The sequence below is a fragment of the Protopterus annectens genome, chromosome 7.part0 (genome assembly GCF_019279795.1).
Source record: "Protopterus annectens isolate FY-2018-M chromosome 7.part0, PAN1.0, whole genome shotgun sequence".
Lineage (NCBI taxonomy): Eukaryota > Metazoa > Chordata > Ceratodontiformes > Protopteridae > Protopterus > Protopterus annectens.
The window spans coordinates 1,218,400,378-1,218,424,893 of record NC_056739.1 but is presented as its reverse complement, the minus strand read 5'-3'; positions in this window follow the sequence as shown (position 1 = coordinate 1,218,424,893).

Below are 24,516 nucleotides of genomic sequence, written 5' to 3'. Positions count from 1 at the left end.
AGGCCTGTCAATGTGGATGTTACCAGCCATGTAGATGGGTATAACACGTACATACTGGTATACATTTGCCCCCATAGATTATGCATTCATACACCCCTGTCTGTCCTGCCACATAATAACTGCTGGTACAGAGGTCATATGGCCACATACTATCCACTAGTTACTGACATACATCTGAACAGCATCCTACTGCTTTGTCTGACATACATGACTGTCATGGTGGCCAGGTAGCAGTACATCTGGCAAGTATCTGGACATGACATCTCACTGGAAAAGTACAGTAAGCTGCTAGGTATGTAACAAAGCACAGTGCAGGCTACAGGCAGACTGACTCAACACTGGGCTGCATCTCCTATGTGGGAATACACATGTACCTGAATAGAGAGCAGGCTCTACAGGCATGTCACATCACAGAGTAACAGACACCTGTGTGAAAGTGCATAACCACAACCAATGTGAACACAGCCACAGCCACATATGGTAAGCTAGCGTACTATCACAGTATATGGACTATCTGATGTACATCCTCATATGAGCCACTCACATAACAACCCTACATATACTGGGCCACTACACAGTGTGGTCTGATGGCTGTCTGTGGTTTGGGACATGTGTGTGTTCGCCCCTACAAACATGTAAGCTGATAGGGTGACATACAGTGGAGCAGCATGTAACATCAGATAGAATAGGACCAAGAACAATGACATCTACCACAGTCTCTACATAGGCCGAAGTACATTTGCACTATACACACACTGTCGACAATTACCAGACTTACACATACCTCAGAATTGTACACACAACCACAGAATGCCCAGGCTATGTCCTCAAATATAACCCCTACTATACATAACATGTGTAGCAGTCTGATATCTCACTGGCTTATCAGATATGTTGTCACTGAATATGGTGTACAGAACATATGCACCCCCTACTGCATGATATATGTACAAAGGTTGACAGGGTTGTGGCTGGAGACACAAACACAGGCCCAATATTGACATGTTGCTGTTATGACCCCATACATTTTCTGTCGTAACAGGGTTTGATGCAGCATATGTCCTATGAGGGATATGACATCAGTAACTGTCCTGGCTGTCACCATCTACTGTCTTCAGTCCTCACACTACCTTCTGCAGTTGAGAGATAGGTGCTCTGTGGGTAACACAAGGATCACAAGGCACCACACACTGCCCAGTCTGCAGATGACCCTACAGATGGGGATTCCTCATAAACATAGTATTGACTTGACAAGTATTAAAACATGTGGGACAGCCATATCCACACACATCATGTTAAACCAACAGTACCCCAACTGCAGTATAGTTTCACTTACAGTCTGTAGTCAGGACAGGCACACCCCCCTCCTGTGTGTTATCCTGTTTCCACAGGGTATGTTGTCAGAGGTAAGTCCCCAATCAATCTGTGATGCTGTTTGCCAAACAATAGATATAGTTCCTGCTAACAGTGAATGAAAAGGCCCAGCACCAACACAATGTTCCTAGATATTGGAGTGTGTTTCCATGCAATTGGCTATGGGACTGTTACCACAGCTGTTCCACATGCAATCAGCTAGAGGAGGGCTGTAATCTGTGAAGAGGCCATCAGCTAATCATGAGCATCACTGACAGTACACATGCCGCTGCCTAAGCAAAGCAGGTGTAAGTCTCCACATCCACCAGAGAGGGAGTGAGAGAGGCAGACAGAGGCAAAGATAAGTCAGGGTGGGTTGGGAGAGTAAAAGGTGAACATGCTTGTGTCACACACCTACCAGTGCCAGGTTTCGAACCCATGACTGACTATGTACTGATATCACATCTGTTATCCCTGCATGGTGGATATTGTGATTTATGCTATGGGCACCATATAAGAAATTTTACAGACCCACTCAACATTGGGTCCAGTTGTTACACAGTCACAACCACCTCCACACAGGACATGAATGACATACATCAGCACATTAAGACACACACACCTGTTACATCTGGGATTAGAACCCCTACCTAACTAGTTACTACCCTACAGCACTAGACCATGGCAGAATGCACCATGGAGATTACTTGAGTACTTTTTCCCCAAAGGTTTAATTCACAGTGAGTGACATCAGCAGGACTGCCAAAGTAGAACAAATGAATTGTAGTGAGTGTGACTAGCCAAGCATGCATTGCTCTCTACACAGGAATAGGAACAGACACAAAAGCATCCACAACTCCCATGTGTGAGAATAGAACCCCTACCAGAGTTCCATATCACACTACAGCATTACACTGTTATAGCACACACCACAGAGATTGCTGGAGTAGGTCTTTCCACAAAGGTATACTTCACAGTGATTGACATCAGCAGGACTGGCAAAGTAGGGCATTTGAATTGTATTGAGTGTGACTAACCTAAATTGCCCTAATTTGTCTGTATGCATTAACCTCTGTTCTAGCCAGAAAAAATGCCTTTGTAGGTCATGAACCTAGGACTCTGTACTCTATAGTCACAGTAATTAACCACTCAGCCATCACAACAGTACATGGGACTGCCGTTCCATCAATGTGATCCCACCATAGGCTAATCATACTGAACATGTGAAAGGAATGCATATACAGTTGTCCATAAAATGTAAAAGACCTCTCCAAGGCCAACTTCATGCTACTCAAGGCAGAAGTGACAATGTTTGTGACACCCATGGAGACAGGAGCTGACAGTTCAACTGATGAATCCTGCACTAAGGCACTGTATGAGCACAGCCACTTGTGCATGATTCCTGACATCCCACATAAAACCACGACGCTCACCTCCCAAATAATCACACCAGTCTGGTGGTCTCCTGCCATTAACAGAGTATACAACAGACCATAGACACTGTTAAAGGTAAAAGGATAATCCAAGGATGTAAACAACTCCCTTACCAGCTCCAGTAAGAAGTTGAGATCCCTCACGGAATCCTCCAAAGCTGATTATGTAACTAAAATTACCACAGATTCCACAGACAACCACACAGCATTCTATAGTTATGTCCAAATTCTAACTGGCAATGCTCAGAAGTGCTCTGAGCTGCAACAGAATGGCATTACATAGACTGCTCCCACAGAATGTGCCAATATTCTGGCAGATTGCTTTAGTACCACATTCACCCCCTCACACCCCCAAAAGGGCCCATGTCAATATTTAAAGGGTTCCATTGCCCAATAATCATGGCCACACAGGCAGAAAATGCACTACCCACAACTAAGAATAAAGCATCCATGGGACCAGATGACATCCTGGGCTGTGTACTATATGAACTACAAAATGGAATGGCAACTCACCTAACTGTCATGTGTAATCATAGCCTTGCATCAGGCCTGATGCCCACTGAGTGATGCACAGCTGCAGTTATCCCACTCCACAAGGGGGGATCCACCTGTGATCCCTGGAACTACCATTACATCAGTCTGACAAGCCTGATCTGCATGGCCATGGAATGCATTATCAGGGATGTTTTGAACACAGACATTGACAACCCACAAACACTGGACCCCACACAGATTGGGCTCATGGAGGGCCAGTCTTGTCTCCTGAAAGGATTGACTGCTTTGACTCAGTCTGCATAGCTGTTGAAGAGTGTAAGGCAGTCTGCAAAGTCTATGTGGCCCTCGCCAAGCCCTTCAATACCATCCCCCAGTCTGGAAACCCAGATTAACATACTAATCCAGCCATACATCCCTATGCCACTTGCTAGTGTGCCACATGGCTTACTGACAGAACCCAAACTGTAGGTGTAACTGGCTCCAAATCCATCACTAGACAAGTGACAAGTGAAGTACCTCAGGGTTCAGTCCTGGTACCACTGTTGTTTGGCATCTACATTTCTGAAGTACAGGCCAACAGTATGGGACTCTGGCTAACAAAGGTAACAGATGACTGCAAAATGGGAGTCATTATGAGCCTGACTGTACTGCATGAAATGTTACTGATACCAGCCTGACATCATACGGGTGGGATGGAGTACTGTTAACATCTTGTGCCCTTGCCGTGTAAGGTCCTGGTTATGGGATCTGCAACAGTTGGTAAAGTATTGCAGGACAGATGTGTTTGGCTGTGTGGGGGGATACCTATTTGTGCATGGCGTATGTCGTTTGTGCCTATCAACCCCATTAATGGAGCATGTGGACATATATGTTTCTGCTATCTTCCCACTTTATCTACAGTGTATGTCCGTATATACCTATATAGATATATATATATCTGCTTGTATATATGTGTGTATAGATATATATATATATATATATATATATATATATATATATATATATATATATATCTACATATATCAATATGTTGTATCTGTTTAGACACTAATATATTTTCACACACACATACATCTACATGTTGGAATACATTCTCTGTACTGTTGTATGACTGGGCTGGATGATATGTTTGTGAATACAGCAGGGTTATGTATATCTGAGATGGCTTAGAGGTAAATCACTTGTGCTATGGTGTGCATGGTCCTGGGTTTGAGCTGAGCAGAGGTTGTTTATTTTATTGCTAGGCAGAACAAGGGCCGATGGATACAGAATGATTAAGGCACTTTAAAGCAGTTGTACGTGGGTTTGCGCGGGTTTGCACGAAGGTGAGCAGTGCTAAAGTCTGGTTACAGTTTCTTATACTCAGCTGCTGAATTGCTTAACCTATGTAGGCATTGCTTAGCTCCGCGCAAACCTGCTTACAACTGCTTTAAAGTGCCTTAATCACTGTGTATCCAATGGTCCATGTTCTGCCAAGCAACAAAATAAACAGCTCTTGCAAGTCTCAAACTAAGTGATTTACCATTAAGCCATGACAGATACAAAGATATCTGATGGTTGCAGAAACATATCATCCACTCCAGTCATGCAACAGTACAGAGAATGTATACCAACATCTAGATGTATGTGTGTGTACCTATATTAATATCTAAACAGACACAACATATCTAGATATGTATATATATATATCAATTTCTAAAACTATACACATATATATCAATATATATGCACATATATACATGCATATGCCTAAATCAACATGTGTATGTGTCTACACCTATATGTCTACATATACACACCACGTTACATATGTGTACGCCGATATATATCTATGTAGGTGTATACAAACATAGTTATATATACATTAGCAGATGTATAAATCTATATAGGTATATATGGCCATACATTTGTAGATAGCAATGGCAGATTAACAAATACACATATGTCCACATGCACTGTTAATAGGGTTGAGAGGCCCCACACACTATATGTCTTGTACGAATAGGCATACCCCCACAGCAAAACAAGTGGCTGGCCTTGATGTCACATGTATGGATATGGCTTTGCACCCCAGCATCTCAGCTAATTTACATCTGTTATCCCTGTATGGTTGACATTGTGATATATAGTAGGGCCACCATAAAAGAAATGAGCAAAACCCTCTCCACATTGCCCACAAGTGTCACACACTCACACCCACCTCTACACAGGATACGAGTTACAAAAACACACACACATCTCTGAGTTGAACCCCTACCTAGCTAGTTTATTACACTACAGCACTATGCAGTTATAGTACGTGCCACAGACATTACTGAAGTGTTTCTACCCCAAAGGTGTATTTCACATTGAATGACATCAGCAGGATTACCAAAGAAGGCCATTTCAACTGTACTGTGAGTGACTAGCCTAACATGCATTGCTCCCTACACAGACAGTGAGACACACACAAAACATCCACAAGTGACGTGTGGGTATAGAACCCCTGACCAAGGTCTATATCACACTACAGCATGGAGCTGTTATAGGACACACCACAGGGATTACTAGAAAAATTTGTCCCCAAAGGTATATTTCACAATGAATGACATCAGCAGGATTGCCAAAGTAGGGCATTCGATATGTACTGTGAGTGTGTAGCCTATAATGCAATCCTCCATACACAGACACTGGAACACACACAAAACATCCAGAACTGCTATGGATAGAGATGGAACTCTACCACGGTTCTAGATCACACTATTGCTGTACACAGTTACAGGACGCACTACAGAGATTACTGAGTTACAACCTTCCCAGAGGTGTATTTCTAGGTGGGTGACATCAGCAGCCTTGCCAAAGTTGAGTATATGAATTCTAAGAAGTGTAAGTACCCTAAAAAGCATTGTTCTCTACTTAGTCTAAGACAGAGACACACACACACACACACACACACACACACACACACACACACACACACACACACACACACACACACACACACAGTTGCCAAGTCTGGGGTTGGAACATCTACCTAATCACTTTATCACACTACAGCAGCAGTATGCAGTTACAGGACGCGCTATGGAAATTACTGGGTTATGACTTTCCCAGAAGTGTATTTCTAGGTGAGTGACATCAGCAGCCTTTCCAAAGTTGAGTATATGAGTTGTACAGAGTGTGAACAGCATAAAAAGCATTTCTCTCTACTCAGTCAGACACACATAAACACAGTTGCCAAGTGTGGGCTTAGAACACCTACCTAACTACTTTATCACACAGCAGCTGTACGAAGTTACAGGATGCACTAGAGTGATTACTAGGCCATTACTTTCCCAGAGTTGTATTTCCAGGTGAGTGACATCAGCAGCCTTGCCAAAGTTGAGTATATGAATTCTACGGAGTGTGAGTGGCCTAAAAAGCATTGCTCTCTACTCAGTCAGATGCACACACACACACACACACACACACACACAGTTGCCAGGTCTGGGGTTAGAACACCTACCTAACTACTTTATCGCACTACAGCAGTATGCAGTTACAGGACGCACTACGGAAGCTACTGGGCTATGATATTTCCAGAGGTGTATTGCTAGGTAAGTGACATCAGCAGCCTTGCCAAATGTGAATATATGATTTGTACAGAGTGTGAGTAGCCTACAAAGCATTTCTCTCTATACAGTCAGAGATGGAGAGCCACACACACACAATCACACGCTCACGCAGTTGCCAAGTCTGGGGTTAGAACTACTACCTGACTAGTTTATCACTACAGCAGTACACAGTTATGGGACACGCCATGGGGATTAATGAGCTACAGCTCTCCCAGAGGTGTATTTCACATTGGATGACCTCAGCAGGCCTGTCATGATACTGCTATGGGGAGGGCGGTGTGTGTATGGGCCATAACCCATTCATGTAGGGGTTGTCATGCCACATGCAGGCACACGTGGGGTCATATGCCACAGATACGTGTATACAGCTACTAGGTGACAACTTCCTTGTGCAGACATGTTGCACAGCTGGCACGTGCACCATATAGTCTGTCATGCTGACAGATACTAGTGCTAATATCTGCAGTGCGTGACACCTGCACCTCATGTGTTTGGGGCCCTTTGGCTGTGTGCTGGGTGGGCCAGGCCCAGATGGCTCCTTGTCACGGTCACCCTCTTCCACATATCTATGTCCATCTATCTTTGGATTATTATAGTGTGTTGTCCTTACATATATGACTGTATTCCCATCCACTGTGTGTGCAAGGCAGGAGTGGTGCATACTGACATGTGTCTGCAATAAGAACTGCAACTGCCAGATATGTCTGGTCAACTGGTGTTTGCAGACATGGCTTTCATGTGTTTAAGTGTGTGAGCATGCCCAGTATGACCTTTCAGTATGTTGTTGACTGACATTGCCTTCATTCGTCTAAGTGTGTGAGCATGCCCAGTATGGCCATCTATATTGCATGTGTGGATCACGTCCAGATAGTTTGTACCGCGGTGCAGACCTTTGTGTTGTACACAGACAGGTAGCATGCTGTGTCTGCAGGGTATACATCGGTCATTTGACATTGACTGTTGCTACATTTCTGCATAGCAGGGGGGCACTTGACTGTTTCTAGATTTCTACACAGGGGTGGGGGGCACACCTGACTGTTACTATAATTGTAAGTAGGATGGTGGGGCACACCTGACACGTTTACTTATTTGCTAGGACTGTACTGGTATGTCGGGTACACCATTTCAGTCTGCAGACTTAACTATTGTGCTGGCTAGAGCCATACCAGTGTACTACAGATCTTAGCTTTCACTGCCTACACATTAGTTTCTGACTTCCTAGACTTCACAACTTACATCCAACTGCCTGGCCTGCTGTTGTCTTTCTGTGTAGGCCTGGGGGAGGGGTTACCCATAAGGCTCATTCAGAGGCCATAGTACAGCATTTGTTTGAGTTTGTCTATACCTATCCTGCTGGCTGTGACTGCTGTTGAGTATGTGCAACCCCCAACTGGCTTGTGTGAGTCACTTACCTTGTGGGTGTCCCAGTATTAAGGGTGGTGCTGCAGGGCTGCCTATGTCAGATGCACATAGTACACTCCCTATACATGGTTGACCACAGGTAGTGTCATGTTTGGCATCCATTTTACTGTATGTGCGAGTCAGAGAGAGATGTCATTCCCTGGGTTCCTACTGTGTCAGTGCATGTGCTATGGGTTGCCTCTTTGCCAAGGCCAGGGCATACTGGGCACGCCTCCTTCTGCCTACTGGGGCAGGCTCAGGTTGTTCCTCCGAGTCACTCTCTTCTTGTGCAGGCCTTGACACTAGTGGAGGGCTGTGTGGCCCTGCACCATGCTGTTCTTGTGCAGCTGTTTCCGCAGGATCATATTGTGTAACATGGCACATGCAAGGACAATTTGGGTACATGTAGTTGGTGAGTACTGCAAGGCTCCACCGGATGTGTCCAGGCACCAGAACCGTGATTTGAGCATCCCAAACACACGCTCTATTATGATTCATGTTTGTGCGTGTGCCTCATTATGGAGTTCTTGTTCGGGTGTGTGTGTATTTCTGATGGGTGTCATCAGCCATGGTTCCAGTGCGTATCCAGCATCCCCCACTAGGTGACTGTGTGGGATGTCCCCACTGGCAAATGTCTGGTACTGCTGCGTCAGATGCCAGATGTGGGAATAGTGGTAGCTTCCAGGGCAGCCAGCACATACATTCATTATTATGCCCTGGGCATCGCACACGACCTGGCAGTTGATAGAGGGGAAGCCCTGGCAGTTGATGTAGACCCTACCCCACTCACCTGGTGGTGATTTAATGCGTATGTGCATGCAGTCTATTGCACCCACTACCTCAGGGTATTCTGCTATTTGGTGGAAGAGACGCATATTGCTGGCCAACGCCTCACTGGTGATGGGGAAATATACGTGCTCACCGACATATGCTGACATGGCATCCAGGAACTGGTGGAGTACCCTGGATGCCGATGCCTGTGAAATCCCCATCATATCCCCAGTTGGCCTTTGGAAGGTACCTGTAGCTAGTATTCTTAGGCCTACACATACCTTGGTATCCACTGGGATGGGTTCCCCTCTGTGTGTGAGGCATGGCCAGCACAGCTCAACAATTTGTTGGAGGAGGTCCCTGTCCACCCTATAGCGCTCCACTATCTCCAGCTCATGTAGCCCTTGGTAGGTTACCCTGGGTCTGTACACTCTTCTCCATCTCCTCACAGTGGGTTGCTCAGCAGCATTCACATCCTCACTACCCTCAGCCTCTTGCACCTGCTGGTTTATGATAGCAAATGCAGCCCCTAACATTTTTTCTCTTTCTTTCATTATGTACAGTTTCCTCATCTGTATACACCAGTGGTGCAGAGGTTTTGGGAAAAACAAGGGGGGCAGGTGTTTGCATAGTTTATAGTGGTGTGTTGGGCTGGCCTGGGCTGCTGCCTGTGTAGGTGGCTGTTTCTGATACATTTCACCTGTTAGCTAACCTAGTTCTCCTTGATTACCTTCCTACTTCTGTTTTCCCTTCCCATTGCCTCCCTGTTTATGCCTGTGTGCGCGCCGCTCAATCGGAGTGCTCAAATGTGCACAGAGCTGTTATTTCCTGGTTTAACTTCCTTTTCTTCCTGTAAGAACCGATGCATGGTGCGCACACCCGCTTACACTTTGTAAAAAGTGCTAGGCAGTTTGGACACACCTCTTGCTTAGCTGTGCTAAGGTAGGAGCAGTCCCGAGCCACAGGGCTCCAATCCACTTACAGTTTGCCTGACACACCCCCATGATGCCACCTATATCATAGTCTTGCACCCAGCTATTTCTACTCTTACACTCTTGGGGCCTGCCTCACACTCTGGGGAAAACTGGGATTCACTAACATTTCCCTCATTTGCATAGGGTTGCCTGCTAATGCATAGTTACATGTCTCACACTGAGCCTTCCCCCTTAGCAACTACTACTCACTGACCAGGTTGTCTCCTGCCTGCCATTGACTTGCATGACAGAATACTGATTTTAGTTAGAATGCTCATTTTATGTTTATTTTTCTTATTTCCCCCCGGTCCCATTTGCGCGCCGCTGCCCTGTGCTTAAATAGCTGAGATCGGCAAAAAAAAAATAAAAGTTGATTTTTTTTAAATTTTTTAAACAGTTTGCAATGCCAATGGCCTTATACTTGGCCATTGGCATGCTTACGCAATGATATGCATCCTTTATTTGGAGCTGTCATAGCTCCGTTTTGGAATTTGCAGAAATGTACTCGGTTACTAACCGAGTACATTTCTACAGATAGCACTAGTCTTGCACGGACTATTGCAAGCTTCCTGGATTGCAAAATCACCTCATTTGCATGGATTTCTACTGCAAATGAGGTGATTTGCATACCAGGGCTTAGTCTGTGCAGGATTAGTGCTGAAGCTCTCATGCACGCCCCTGCAGGCTGTTCCTGGATCGCACGGGAGACATATTGCCTGTGTGGACTCCTGCATTCATTTCGCACTCCATGCAAGCTTTTGAGAATCTGGGGGAATAAGTAAGTGAATATCAAAGTTTGGCAAAACAAAGCTTTAAAATTCTGCTAATTGATGCATTATCATTAAGACCTGGGAACATCATTGCATTTAATCTTAATTGCTAGTTCAACTCTTTAAAGTCTATCAAAATCTCCCAGGATCCACCTCTTGACTTTCTTATCATTTTTTAACCACTGTAAACAAACATTTCTTAAAGTCACTACAAGTGCTTGTGTGATTACATAATGCAAAATTGTCATTACCACACATAATATCACAGTAATGCTCACAAAGTCTCTTCGGTGATGATATTTTGAGCATCAGTCAGACAGATGCTGGTGTACAGTAACTTTCTCTATGATCAACTACAAACTCAACAATGCATAAAACTTTGTAAGGTAGTATTACAAGTACAATCGATGATTACTGGACCATCTGCAGTCAGAACTTGCCAAGACAGTATAGTGTAGTAGTCATAATCCTGGGTTGCTGCAACATTACCTTTATTAATCCACTTTTGACAATGATTAGTTGCATGTATCAGAGATAAATGAAATACCAAGCAATCGTGTCCTGGCCTATACTTATATATAAATATAAACCCATTTCAAAGGTGTAGACATACAGTAGCTACTACAGGCATGTGGGTGACCTTGTATATCTGCAAAATTATTCCATCACACAGATGTGGAAGAGAAATAAGGTATGCAAACTGACACAGAATAATGGCACTAGAAACAGTATTATGTTGCAAAAACTCAAGTGATGTGAATGAGTAAAACAGATGTAATGTCACCTGTTACAAAATTTGTGAGCTGTGATTGTCCAGAGCCACAAAAGTACAAATACAAAACAGAATCATACGTGTGCTATGAGTAGTAATATACACAAATTATCAAGGTACACAAAGCTACCTAGTTTAATTTGCATAACTAGTACACATTAATTTTAATAATAAGCAGGGAGATTCAAATTCCCACACACATGCACATAAACCTTAATGAATAAACTGAGTGCATGCCCTTTAAAGATTACTACATTGTAAGTACCCATAATGCTGTGACATTAAAATGTAGAAATAATAGACATTTCAGGACGGTAATATCTGCATGTTATGGCTGGCTTTGGAATTATGAATAAGCCTGAAGGCTCTGTACAGATTCAGTCAAATCCATGTACTGTTAATAACATTGTTGTTAGTCAGCCCATTTAAATGTCAGGAACTGTAGTGGAGTAAAGGATTTGTACATGCATATGGTCATAATGTGCATCAACCCACCAAATCATCTTAGCAGCATTTCTGTACAGAAACAACAGGGCATAATTTTATAGCTTGCACAGTATCTAATGAAGCTATTCACACACACAGTCTGTACTTCTTCATACTCTAACTATAATCCAATTTACTAAGTGTGTCACAACTTCCCTGTCTCTCTTGCCCATTGCAAATGTTTTTGAACAAAAATTCAAATATTTAAGCAGTCATTATCATTCTACATTGAAAAGGCATTGAAATATAACAGATAACGTAAAACATGGGTATCTGTCACATAAATTTAATAGATACTGTAAAATTCTTAATTGAATGCACTTCACTACAAACTATCCAAATTAGGGTACCCAGAGAATTATTTATACTGACCTAACACAGTATATTGACCTGAGGTTGAGAATGGACTAGGGTACTGGTGAGAGTCAGCCATGAGGAATGCCTGACAAATCTGTTCCAACATCTCTATCATGATAACTCTGTGGAGGATTAGATAACCATATACTGTGTTGGTATGATTTAGTCATGATTCTACTGTGCATATACACACACACACAAACACACATACATGCACAGACGCACGTATCCGCACACACACACACACACACACACACACACACACACACACACACACACACACACACACACACACATACACACACACACAAAAAAAACATAGCATGTTAATAATTTATGGATATTTCTGATGGACACAGAATGCACATTTAGTTCCTATTGTCTTCTAGAGTTGAGGTCTGAGCCTTTTGAACCCACTGATCAACTCATATTGATTAGTTGTTCGGGGCATCAGTCACAAGTGTGCATAACATATAGCTTCAGGACATCTGGCATGACTACAAATGTTATCCTACACCTCTGACAGAAGGTGATCTCTTGCCAGCTACATGTGTGACTGTCAATATATTCTCAAAGAGTTTGATACAAAATTCCAAGTGTCCTAACAGAGTACATTTAATAGTTACCACTCCATATTATATCATGAGTTCCAGTGCTCCCCCCATGTCAACAACATTACACAAGTCCAGAGTGAAGTGCACCTGTTGAAATGCAAAGTCAGGAAGTCTTCTGCTGTGAAACAGTGCTTCATTCAGCTAACTGGGAAATTCTGTACCCTTTATGCTATTAAGATCCTATTTACAAGATGCTTACTGAGTATTTACTGCCAAAATACAGCACTGGTCTTGATCACAAATCATAATCCATAACATCCAATAAGCAACATGGAGTACACCTGTAGCTGTCCATGACAGATATTGGCTCCAGCTCCTGGGTGTTTGTGATTTCATCCTTGAATGAGATCCATGCCTCTCATCCTCTTAGCAGAAGAAATCTGGACAAAGCCCAACAAAATGGGGGGACAAAGGCCCAAAAATGGGGACACATTTTAAATATTATAAACTTAGAAAGTTGCAGAGTCACAGAGTTTGTTTTAACATGCATTTTCTGAAGGATTTGAAGTCTGAAACTCAAATATATGTCATTATTTAGTGACTTCAATCCTCAGCTCATCCCAGTGCTTTGCCAGAAGACCACAAATTTTATGAGAAACAGGTCAAAAATATGAACCAAAAATCTGGACATTCTACAAAACCTGTATAGTTGAGCGGTATGATGAGAGCTAATTTCCACAAAATGGGTTGAGTGCAGAAGTAATAGCAGCCATGTCTGACATGTCTAGGCATTCTACCTGTGTTCATAGTGCTGCTCCATCAAGAAGGACATACCTAATCTGTAAATACTAGGAGTCTTTTGTAGTCCAGCTTTTCTTAGATATCACTAGGCTGCCATCTTACCTGACCATCACATTGTACTTAGGGGTGGTGAAGCACAGTAGAATGGATTCAGAAAACTTTGCTTGATTGTTAAAAGTGAAGTTGCATAATGAGCGGCCATGTGCAGGGTGGGTATGATTAAGAAAACCTAGCTACATGATGTTGTTGGCCAGATTAAGTCGTCAGCCATGCTATATGCTAATGACTATATAAAGAAGTGCTGCATATGATAATGAGAAAAAGAACATGGCAGACCAATTCAGCAATATTTTAAATAGCATAAAATGAAGCTGCACTCAGCTTATAGTTGAACTCTGCCATATGTCTGTGCTCAGAGAGAGTACATCATACAAATATGATTGCAGTTACTGCAGCCATTGTACATGTTAACTGGAGGATGCTCTTACTACAGCTGATTTGCAATAACAGTCCATGACATCACCCAGGGAAAAAAAAAAAAACAATTAACGTGTGTGTAAAATATAAATGAAAAAAAATAGAAATAGTGTGTGCGTGTGTGCATGCGTGCGTGTGTGTGTGTGTGTGTGTGTGTGTGTGTGTGTGTGTGCGTCTGCATGAAAAAAAAATAAATAAATAAATATATATATATATATATATATATATATATATATATATATATATATATATATATAAAATACATATGCAGAAATATTTCTGTGTGTGAAAGGCTAAGAAAGTTTAAAGGACTGGATGCCATTATCAGTTGTGCAGGTGAGGAAGGGAGCTGGCTGTACCAGGGAGTGCAGAAGTGCATTGGATGAACCACCACACTGGATACAAGTCTGTGTTGTATTGCTTCTTCCATAAAATGATGAGGCTCTGCCTGCTGTCATCTAGATTCACCCTTCTGGACATGATACTCTGCTAATTAGGGCTTATTTCTTTATTATTTTTGACTGTCTCAGCTTGTGTGACAAGCAAACTGGATAAGCTGTGAAGATTGCTATATGATGCAGAGCACACACCTGAGCACCTACAGGCAGCTGTATGCATGCATGGGAAGCTGGTTATGTTAGGATGGAGAGGAGTTTCATCCCATAATTAACCATCTAAAGACAGCATCACTGTTGAACCTGTGTTCTCAGCAGCAATCAAAGGGATAGAGGACTGCCATTAAAGTAGAAGTGGAACCATGATAATACAGTGTCAATAGTTTATTACCTTGGTATCCACTGGGCCAATGATATGCCTATCAGTGCCCATCATTGCATGAAAACTGAGACATGTGAGTATTTTGGCCACCAATTCCCTGCCATTTTTCCTGAGATCTTTGAAGGTACAACATTTATGGCTTGAGAAGTTAAGGGTTGTGACCCTTTTAGTGAACAGAGGTGATGTATGGAGGAGTCCAATATTTTTCTGAACATCCTCCAGAAACATTACAGCCAGAGGCTCATGCAGGAGGGGCTATATTGGGTCACAGTATAAGGCTGATGCCTAGAATAGTTTGGCCAAGTGTGTTATCTATGATGCTGGCTTCTCATGCATGCAGGAAGAGTGCAGTCAGCACAGTGATGTGAGCCGATACAAGACTGATCGACCTTTGCCAGTGAGAGGATGATGTTAAGACATGATCACCACCTCCATACTTTAAGTATAAAATAGTTTACTTAACCAAATACCCTGACAGAACATACCACCATCCAGTTTCTCTATACCCTATTTATTTCTTTAGCCAGTGCAGAAACTGAAAGAAACATTGAGATCATACCTCTCAACTGTACAGATTTTCACAGAATGTCCAGATTTTTGCCTCATATTTTTGGTGTGTTCCTCCTAAAATCTGTTCCTTTCTGGCAAATAGCTGATGATTGAAGTCATTAAATAATGACAAACATTTGTGTTTATGACTACACATCTTTCAGAAAATTCATGCTAATGCAAAACCTATTGTTTTATCAACTTTCTAAGTTTGTAAGAGCAATATTTAAAATCTGTCCCTATTTGTCCCCCCATTTTAGGCTTTGTCCATATTTTATTCTCTAAGAGCTTGAAAGGTAAGATTGAGATGCACAGAATCAGAGTAGGGCACCTAAGAGAGTACTGGGGTAAGTATATGTGCTGTCATGAAAAATGTCACTGCTTGCATAGTAACACCTGTAGCTATTAAAAACAAGTTTGTATAAGTGACACACATACCCATAACCTATGCCAATAGTGACATAATTTTGATCGTGCAAAGTTAGAAGTGTCCTCCTTCTATATAGGTGGCCAAGTGGATCATTATTTTAAGTCAATGTGAACTGAGACTGTTAGAATGGCTGTGAGTTCATTCCTCCAACAAAATAAACAAATAAAAATTGCTCTGCTGTGGCAAAGTATATATCCCAGTAATATCAATTCACCTCTACAAGGATATAATATATATATATATATATATACATCTATATATATATATATATATATATATATATATATATATATGTTATCTATATATATATATATATATATATATATATATATATGTGTGTGTGTGTGTGTGTGTATATATATATATATATATATATATATATATATATATATAAAACTCAATAAGTAATACTTTGCTGATGTTTCACTATAAATACAGTACAGTTATCTGTCTTTTTATTGTCACCTGTGCTGGACATATTTATTTTCTGATCTACAAATTTTTAAGCATGCATACAGTTTTATTACGAAAGGTCAAATAGCATCAGTGGCTACAAGCACAGACATGCTGTATTGATAAATAGCTCCTGCAGTTAGTAATCTTTTGTGCTGGACTGCATGTGAGGATGGCTTTTGGCCTGCCCCCCCCCCCTCCCAATATGTTGTAATTGGACAAACAGGTTGATGACACAAGTTTTTTTATGCTTTATTGTATCAGTGTTAACATAGTTAAGAATTCAAAAATAATGAATATTGTATTTCTCTTCCCCCACCCTCCCCTTGATACATTTTATTTAAATTTTATTCTTGTTTCTTTTCATTTTTGTTACTATTATATGCAGCAGCACAGCAACCTGCACCTAACCTACTCGCCGGGATAGTCAGTCACCCACAGGGGGCAGTAGTGCCACTATCAGAGGCATGCAGCTCATCTGGCTCCCAGCCTAACACGGTTTCCTCCACAATTTCTGCCCTAACTTCACTACTTGCATCAGGTAACGCTGCAGCAGGGGATGGAACAGTGATAGTCAGTGGTAGCAGCAAAAGTGGAGGTGACAATTGTTTTCAACTATCAGGAGCTGGCCGAGCTTATGTGGTAGATAATAGAAGGTGGATACTCACATTGCCCGTATAGACACCATGCTCCAGCACCTCTTTGAGTCACATCACTGCTCAATGCTGACTCTACGTTTTGAGCCAGGACCCAGCAGACAAAGTACCCAAGGTGCTGAGTAATTTTCTAGTCTAAGCTGGCAGAGAATGCATCTTTGAAGACCCAAGCTTTATCCCCAAACCCAGTAATTCCCTCCCTTTTGTATCTGTGCCCACCCCTAAAAGTTGTCCAATCCTCCCCTCACTATTGTCTTCCTTCTGTTTGTCTGATGTCTCCTTCATGACTGTGTTCCCCCTCCTTGTTTGTGTTACCAAACACCCTGACAGTCGTGTGCCTCGCCCTGCTACCTAACCACCCCATCTTACCCACCTCTTACTTCTCCCACAACTTCCGCTTTTCAAAAGAATAAAAAAAGGGTGCCTGTCCCACAGAATAATAGTTCCACCCATATTACTTAACTTCCCAGATATTTGACAAATGTACACAGAATTGTATCCTAAAAAGTGTCTGACTAATCAGTGATTATATCAGTCAGTAAATAATTACAAACGTTGTAAGACAGCAGGATTACTGAACTAATAAGTTGAGAGGTATGTCCCTATCCTGTATCCTTTATGCTCATTCCTTTTCTCATTTGCTCAGTTTGTGTTTTCTCTTCTTCCTATGATATATTCTGTTACTTTGAAGTTAAACATGCTTGTCATTAATTTGTAAATTCTGTTAGGGATGTTAGTACTTTCTATCCAAATGTATTTATGGATTCATCTTGCATATTTGATCTAAGATGTTGAGGAATATGCTCCTGCCCCACCGCCATCTTGCTCAGTTATCATCGGATCACTTTGTGTTCTATCCTCTGCTTGCTTCCCTTTTTCATCTCTGTAGTATACTTACATTTTCAAATTTTAACCTGGTCAAAATAAATATTTCATTGCGTTACACTTGGCAGAGGGCAACATCAATGCAATATATAACAGACAAATGGCACTCAACATCCTATGGCAAAAATGAAGAAAAATCCTTGTCATGTGCTAATCAGTCATGCAACTGAGATAAGTATTGCTGTAAATAAACATGCCAATATGAAATAAAGGACAAAGAATTCCTTTATTCTAACACCTTCAATAGCTCAAGGAATCCATGGAATTATTTATATTGTGTCGATTGGCCTTATATGTATGTTTTATGGGGTCTATATTACGAAACCGAAAAAAATCTTTCAGCAAATACCACAACACTGACACACAAAGCCCGAACCGCAAACACACCGAACCCCCTAAACCACGAAATTTAAAATCTCGAATCGTCATAGTTGGCCAACACCACCGCATGCTACATACTATGTACCCGAACATAATAAATAAAACACATACATACACTAACCAAACCCTACTTCTAACTCTACACTAAACCTTACATACATTACCATCTATGCACTTAAATTAACCCGCACCCTAACCCTAAGGTCCGTAACTATCGCACACTTACCCTACAAACATAAACCCAAACAAAACAAATAATCCACACACATACACTTAAAACCTTACTTCTAACCCTACACTAAACCTTACATACATTATGCACTTACCTTAACCCGCACCCTAACCCTAAGGTCCATAACTATCACACACTTACCCTACAAACATATACCCAAACAAAACAAATAATCCACACACATACACTTAAAAAAACCTTACTTCTAACCCTACACTAAAGTTACATACATTACCTATCTATGCACTTACCTTAACCCGCACCCTAACCCTAAGGTCCATAACTATCTCACACTTACCTTATGGAGCTATACCACAGACAGGCCAACCATGACAGTTCGACATTTTGTTTTTCACAGTTTTGGACATTCGCCATTACCGTAGTTCGCGCTATAGGTGTCGCTCAATTCTGATTCGCTTGAACGGATCTTCGGGCTTCTAATATAGACCCGTTTTATGACCCCTTTTAGTCTGACTGCTTTAGTGGCTCCTTGCTAATGCACTGGTATAGAGAATATCAATAAGAAAGTCATGGGCTCAACTCCCTTGAGACTCGTCTTTCTTTTCTTGCTTTCAGTGTGCACCTGTGCTACATTTCCATGATATACCTGTTTTATGACTCCTTTTAATCTGACTGCTTTAGTGGAAACCCTGCTAGGGAACTGTGGATATAATGGCTTGAAGACTGAAGTGTTAGGTTGACTCCCCTGAGGGTATCGGAATTCTCTTTTTTTAATGTAATTAACATCACAGAAGTAGGTCCACTGCTCACACTCTGATATTGTCAGGGCTGGTGCAGATTGGTACATCATGGTACTTTACTGTAGCCCCCCCCCCCCCGTCTATATTTCACATTGTTCTACATTTAAGTATTGACATACTGGTTTCTCCATTGTGTTTTGCTGCCTGCTTTGTTGGGCAATTCCCTTAGCTCTCTTCTATCTGTCTTTGTGGTTTCTGTTGCTATAGTGAAATCTCTACTCCATCATTATCCATTCATAATATTTTCCATTTTGTGTAGCATTTTCTTGCATATATATATATATATATATATATATATATATATATATATATATATATATGTGTGTGTGTGTGTGTGTATATATAAATATATATATATATATATATATATATATATATATATATATATTGCTGTACATTATATCAACACTGTCAATGCTATTTTCTCATATGTGCAAGCAAACTCACAATGGCAGCAAAGGTGTTCATGCACATCCAATGTTTGCCTCAGCTGCTCATAATTTAATCTGGCTGGGAGATAATCTAACATGATTTGGTCCTGGGGTGGGGTCTAACTGAAATTACGAGCTGTTCATCATGCGCAATGGCCTGGCTGCATGCATAGGTAATAAGCATTGAGGCTCAGCACTCAGAGTGTAAATAATGCTTGCTTGTCTGCAATTATGGTTGCAGAGTTTCTGAATCTCCAAGATTGTGTCTGCATGTTAGCTGTATATGTACTATAGTCTGTATATGTGGTGAATGTCAAAGAAGTCAGAGCTGTTGAGGATACTGTGCTCATTACAGACATACTAGACCCTTTGTAACTGCAATACTGCCATCAGCAACATAACAAGTGCTCTCAGTTAATATATATGATGTATATTATCATCTTTCACTAGGACCATTGTTAATGTTGCATCAGTTTAATGTCATGTAAGACAATATATTACTACAGTGTTTGTAATATCTCTCTATTGAAATATCGGTACTCAAAATGCTGAGGGCCAAAAAGCCAAAAAAAACATGAAACCTGAAGAAGAGTGAATCACAAAAATCACTCTTCCCCTTAAAACTTCGTTTTTTTTTTTTGGGGGGGGGGGTGGAGGCACACCTCCCCCAATCCCAGACTTATAATATATCTACTCTGAGATTCCCATAGCTCAGAGAAAATGGAATATTCTGAAAAATGGCATATTGAACTTAGTATAGGCAAGTCTGATGTTTCGACCATTTGGTCTCCACATTTCGGGCTGCTGTAGCATTGGTTATCATTTATAATACTTGCCTTGTAAAAAAATAATTTAATATTTGTTATATAACAGATGCATTTTGCAATCAAATAACAAATACTTCTTATACAGCTGATGAATGTGAAGACCAAGTATTAATGACATTTGGAAAATATACGGTAGTGAAATCAGACTAGTTTTACCAGCTAAACAGAAAAATAAACATATTCATACATGGGGACTTACAATATCAGCAAACAAGATCAATGGGCAGATTCACTTGCCAGAATTAAATTGTATGCTAAACTGAGTATTTCAAGTTAATGAACATTTCCCAGGGACATAAAACCAAATGTTTTTCTTCCTTTTCCAAGGTTGGAGCAACCTCCTAGATGGTTAGATTAATTAAAGGTGCTGGGGTGGGAGCAAGGTAGTACAGGTCACTACACAAAAGGTCCTGAAAGTTTTTCAATGACTTGAGGTTTTCAGCAAAACTGATGCGTACCTTCTGCATCACAATATGGTATTCAAGATGCAATGCAGACACCAGTGAGGAAGGGAGAAATACAGTAGTAAAACTGGGATTACATCAAGGTAGCTGAATTAGGGCTATTCAATCAGAAATTGCAGATACCAGGTAACAGAATATAGTGTTACTTTTGTGTTTGGAATGAGGCACCACTATCGAATACCAGATAAAAGAATATAATGCTACCTTTGTGATTGGCTTGAGACTCCACTATCAGATACCAGGTAACAGAATATAGTGTTACTTTTGTGTTTGTAATTTGCCCCACTATCAGGTAACAGAATATAGTGTTACTTTTGTGTTTGGAGAGAGGCCCCACTATCGGATACCAGGTCACACAATATAGTATTAATTTTGTGTTTGGAGCGAGGCCCCACTATGGGTACCAGGTAACAAAATATAGTGTTACTTTTGTGTTTGTAATTTGCCCCACTACAGGATACCAAGTAACAGAATATAGTGTTACTTTTGCGTTTGGTGTGAGGCCCCACTATTGGATACCAGGTCACACAATATAGTATTAATTTTGTGTTTGGAGCAAGGCCCCACTATGGGTACCAAGTAACAGAATATAGTGTTACTTTTGTGTTTGGGGTGAGACCCCACTATCGGATACCAGGTAACAGAATACAGTGTTACTTATGTCTTTGGAGTGAGGCCCCACTATTGGATGCAAGGTAACAGAATACAGTAAACTCTCAGTTAACTGGAACTCAAGCAACCACCACTCTCAAGCAACCAGGCAAAAAAAAAAAATCGAAGAAATACGGTACAATTTTCATGTGTTTCACTTTCTGTTTCCCCCTGCAGAAACATACCTCATGTTTTTAGAGTTTGAGTTTTAAAAAGGAAGATAGAAATAAATTCCCTCTTTCTCCAACCTGAGAACAAGTCAAACCAAACAAATTGTATAGGATACAGTATTAGTAAGGCCTATTTTTAATAGTAACTCTCAAGCAACAAGAAACTACAGTTATATGGCATCTACCAATCCCCATGGGTACTGGTAACTGAGAGTTTTCTGTATACTGTTACTTTTGTGTTTGGAGTGAGGCCCCACTGTCAGAGACCAGGGAGCAGAATACAGTGTTACTTTTATGTTTGGAGCAAGGCCCCACTATTGGATAGCAGGTAACAGAATATAGTGTTACTTTTGTTTGGAGAGAGGCCACTCTTAATTTTTTCAGATGGCTAAGCATGGGAAAGAGTCATTATTTTCAGGAGAAAATGAGCATGGAAGTAGACATAAAAGGAATGGCACTAAGGCATGCACATAAAGAAGCTTGTATTGTATATATTATCTACAGAAATGCTATTGAAACGTGGCTGCAAATTACAATGGAGCTGAATAGACATGTTAAGTGGAGACACATGGACTACAAAGAATGAATAAAGAAACCTGGACTGAGATTTTGCACATTAAATGGCTAAATTGAAAACAAAAGTATGTTCACATTCTCCTGCATACAAAGTACTACTTATCTTACCTTTCTGTTAGCTCTCTTAATTTTGAACTCCCTCATCCTGTAATTAATTCCTGTTGTTGCATCTGTAATATATCTCTGTATTAGTTTATGTTACTTCAGTAATATATGACTGCACTATTGCATATTTATTTATTTATTTTTTCTCTTCTACTTTTCTCTCTGAGTGAATTTTTTGTGTGCTATTGTTTGCTATTGTATATTTTTTATCTGAGTAAATTCTGTAAATTTGCTATTTTTAACTGTTTCTCTTGGAGCTTTTCTCCCCAGGCATCTGTTGAAAATGGACATATATCCAGTTGGACCAGCCCGGTCAACAAATGTAAAATAAATAAATAAAAAATAAAAAAAAGAACATGATTGCACCACTGCATTCCATCTTTCTCTCTCTCTCTCTCTCTCTCTCTCTCTCTATCTCTTTCTTTCTTCTTTGTTTTTAACATTCATACAAATGTTTTCTGTTTCTTATACCATGATGGGAATGGACACCAACCGTAGGTCAGTGTATGATTAAAGTTCATTATCTTTGATGTTAGATAAGAGTGATCATTTCAGCACCAGCAATGTACCTGAATTGCCTCCTTCTGAAGTTCATATGGCGTTATGTGTATTGGTAGAGTTTTAATTATTATTGCAAATTCTTTTGCATTAGACCTGTTACTCTACTACAGTTGAAACTGTCTGGGTATCTATCTTCCACAAAGTTCTCATTTCTGCTTGCAAATTTTGCTATTTTATGATTTTGTGTCTCTCAGTATAGAAGACACTATAATTGCTGGGTATAGCAATTTTAATGTTTAATGCTAATTTTGTCTTTTTTTTTTCTTAGAATACTATATCTGTTTTTCTTGCATTTACTTTCTCGGCTGTTAGTAGCGGGTTATCCCATGTGATCTGAACTTCATCATTGTCAATAATGCTTTGTGGTTTGATGACGTCATAACACGCAATAGGACTGTTATTACAATTGTTAGTGTTTCTCTGATTTGGCATAGCTGTGGCATGTGTCAAGGTAAACAGACAATCAAAAATTTCTGACTATTTGGACAGATACTTTCAGCTAAAGCCATAATGTTTGGGCATATTCTACCACTATGTGTTACATGTAGTTAAAAAAAAAACTAAGTATAGTATACAGAGTAAAAACCTACCTCACTGATACAGCTAGCAGATGTATAGCCTCAGCCTTCTTACTGTCATCTCTCCTTTATGCTGCCCCAATCTTCACTAACATTCAAATCACGCAACTTCCCAGACTTGAGCAATGTTATAATAAAATGGCCAAATTTTGCAGTAAACTATAACGATAGAACACACCACTGCCTCAGTGGTAGTTCTGACCAGGTTACTTCTCTTTCCTGGCTAACCACAATACAGAGACTTCTCTATAAGCCAGAAACTGCCCAGCCCTTAATAACAACTTAATACAATTTTACTTCTCTAATAGAATTTTGCCCTTTAGACAAAAAAATCAATAATCACTATAACCAAATCATCTAATATTACTGGTGACTCACTAAATTCAAATAGTGTATCTAAACTATGGAACCACATCCCACTACCACTGAAATCCATTCAGAATGCAACCTCATTTAAAACACAACTAATAATTCACCTATCAAATTAATGGATGTGCTCCTGTATATCACCATGCGAAATGCCACTGTTATGTTTAGCTTGCTATATCAAACCATTTCTCTTCAGTCAGAATCCTCTGCCCTGCAACAAGTCTTCCCCATTACTGGAACAGTTTTACTAGCATCTCTCAGCCATGTACATAGTTTTGTGAAACTGCTCACCCTCACCACTACACGTATAAACCTTATGATAGCCAAAGTTATAATTATCTATGAACTTCCTTTATATCCCACCACTTCCGATAATAACATTTTCTGCCATACCTACTTCCTTCTCTCACCTCCATTTCTTTG